General features: G+C 52.9%; 2 pseudogenes; one reads left to right on the plus strand and one right to left on the minus strand.

Annotated features, from left to right (window-relative positions):
* Window positions 1-612: 612 nt before the first annotated feature.
* Window positions 613-1045, plus strand: LOC106735363 (histone H2A.Z pseudogene; annotated as a pseudogene).
* A 1483-nt stretch (window positions 1046-2528) lies between these two features.
* LOC102490484 (glycerol-3-phosphate phosphatase-like) overlaps window positions 2529-3088 on the minus strand; it is a 2848-nt pseudogene continuing 2288 nt past the window's right edge.

The raw sequence follows: 3088 nt of genomic DNA on the forward strand, positions 1-3088 counted from the left end.
CCCAGGTCCAAGAAGAGCTGGAGGCTTGGGACACCCTTTATTGCCCTGATGACTCAGTGAACAAACAAAGGAGCACCGTGACTGTGAGGCTGGGAGAAGCCGTGGGGTGCGAGCCAAGGTGTTGGGATAGAGTCAGCCCCAAGGAACCGGGCTCCACCCTGCAGGTGTGACCAACTCAGCTCACAGGTCAGTGACAGGACAGCAGACTCAGGGGACAGGCAGCCAAGGCCAGAGCCCTGCCAGAACCCTGGCCAGCGGGTAGACCTTGCCAGTCCTCTGTGGTCAGCAATAAGGGAGTCCAGGCCCCGTGCAGCTTCCCTCCCCCAACCCAGGCTGTTGAGGACAGGAAGAGAGGGATGCTTTAGACTTCCTGTTCTCGGGACCTCTTTCCTCCCCCCTCCCAGAGGGTGCCCCACGTGGCAGACATTTCTCAGCCAGCAATGCCCTTAACTGTGCAGGCTGCAGGGCACCAGACCTCTGCAGCAGGATTTTCCCTGTGAGAGAGTGCAGCTATTAATCGAATTTACGTTTCAATTCCACTGCTTGACAAAGTTCTTTAAAAAATAACTTTTGGGGCAGTTTGAATGGCGGTGTGACAAAGGAGTAGTCGTGGCATCTCTCTGTGTGTCTGACTAGCCCTTTTTCTGCCTTGCTTGTGTGAGCTTCAGCAGAATTCGAAATGGCTGGCGGTCAGGCTGGGAAGGACTCAGGAAAGGCCAAGACAAAGGCGGTTCCCCGCTCACAGAGGGCTGGTTTGCAGTTCCCGGTGGGCTGTATTCATTCACACCTGAAATCCATGGATGTGTGGGCACGGCTGCTGCTGTGTACAGTGCTGCGATCCTGGAGTACCTCACTGCAGAGGTACTTGAACTGGCAGGAAATGCATCAAAAGACTTCAAGGTAAAGCGTATTACTCCTCGCCACTGGCAACTTGCTATTCGTGGAGACGAGGAATTGGACTCTCTCATCAATTGCTGGTGGTGGCGTTATTCCACACATCCACAAATCTCTGAGTGGGAAGGAAGGACAACAGAGGACTGTCTAAAGGATGCCTGGGTTCCTTACTATCTCAGGACTCTAAATACTCTAACAGCTGTCTGGTGTTGGTCATTCCAGTGGACTGTATCTCTGTGAAAAACACAATTTTGCCTTTGTGGAATTCTGTCTGAGCAAGTTGGAAGTTTAATTAGCTTTCCAACCAACCAAATGTCTGCATTCGAGTCTTAACCATATTTAAGTGTTACTGTGGCTTTAAAGAAGCTATTGATTCCGAAGTAGTGGGTTTTGATTGAGTTGACTGTTTTTAAAAAACTGTTCGGATTTTAATTGTGATGCAGAAGTTATAGTAACAAACATTTGGTTTTGTACAGACATCATATCCACTCTGATGGATAAGCTCAATAAAGGTCATATCCCCCCCAAAAAACCCCAAAACCAAAAACCAAAACAAAACTTTTGGTACCAGCACTGCTCGGAGCTCCCTGCACAGTGGCCCAGAGTTCAGCAAGGGCAGCCACGCCCTCTTGGTCGCGTGCTCAGTCCAAGTCACTGGGTTCACATGCTCACTCCAGGCGGCTGGGGTTACCTGGACTGAGTTACAGAACCAGGTAACTGTGCCTGAGGCGCGCAGCCCTGGGCACCTGAGACGGAACAGACACTCCCAACTGTGACATCAGGGCAGTTTTCAAGGAAGGAGGGGACGGGTGGGGGCAGCATCCCCTACCCCAAGGACAGGGAGACACCCTGGGGAACGGATACCGCCACCCCATTCCCCCCCACACACCGGAGGAGCTGGGATGCAGCAGCAGCAGGTTGATGGGGCCCTGGTTGTGGGTCTGGTTGGAACAAGTTTTTCAAAACAGTCACAATAATAATGCCTTGCTCTCTTCTACCCTTTAGGGAGGCTTGATGTCTGAATTTTTCAGTAAAATGCACAATACCCGTGGATCTGCCTCAGTTCCATTAGCAGGGAAAGTTCCCTGATGTGGCAACTGTTTGTCCTTGCAAACAGCACCCAAAGCCCATCTGCACCCAACGCCCTCCATGGGTAAACGTGCACCTTGAGGGGGCAGCAGATGGCGTAATGGCTATCTTGCTGGACTCCCATGAAGTCGACTGTGGTCCGAGCCCTGATCCGGTGGCTTAAACTCATGCTGGGCGCGTGTGCGTGTCCAAGATCCCAAGAGGAGAATGGACTAGAAGGGATTGCAGCGGGGCCATCCCCCCCGGGGCGGGGGGGGGGATGATTTCTTGCTTTATGTCTCTCTGGCGAGTGCACACACCCTATAGCAAAAACCTCTCCAAAAAAAAAAAAAAAAAAAACCCCAAGCATATCAGTAAAACAATTCATCCGCCAAACCTTTCTTACAAGGTTAACAACCACCGTCTTTGCTAAACCCAGTTACACTTGGAAGCCACCTAGCTAAGCAGGTGCTTAAATCCCACCTATTAACTTGGGTAACTGATTTCCTTTTTCACCCCCCTTTATTCTGGAGATTAAAGACAGTAGGTCTTTTAACCTTGAAGAGTCAGCAAAGGTCGGCTATGTTGTCAACATGGAAGTCAGGGACCGCATTCTTAGACACGCAGTCACTCTCCTGGTTACTCTTCACATCCCTAGTGTGGACACCTTGAGGGTGAGGACGGTCTTCAGGCCACAAGTGACACCCCGAGGATATCTGTGTCCAGGTGGTCTCCCACCATGACGGACTGCCGATGCCATACTCCTGGGACACACTGTTGAAGATGAAGCAGCTGGGCTTCCCACAGATATCAGCCTGGCGCAGGACCGCCAATCTGACAGCCAGTACCCGCGACGAAGTGACCGTTTTCGAGCGGTAGCGTTGTCCATGTTGGTGCCCATGAGCAAGCAGCCTGGCTGTTGCAGGTACCCCACAGCCTTGGTGCGCTTCGCGTAACCAAGGTGCGGATCCGATCCCACCACGGCGGCGCACGTCGGGCTTCCGTGGCGCGGCCATCGCGTCGCTGGAGCTGTCGCCTGCAGCACTTGGGCCCCACGCCCACGCAGGTGACACCCATGGCCTCCAGCTCCGCGGCCAGGGCTGGACTATCCAGCAGGTAGGCGTCG

The sequence above is a fragment of the Tupaia chinensis genome, unplaced genomic scaffold (genome assembly GCF_000334495.1).
Source record: "Tupaia chinensis unplaced genomic scaffold, TupChi_1.0 Scaffold000361_2, whole genome shotgun sequence".
NCBI classification, from domain to species: Eukaryota; Metazoa; Chordata; class Mammalia; order Scandentia; family Tupaiidae; genus Tupaia; species Tupaia belangeri.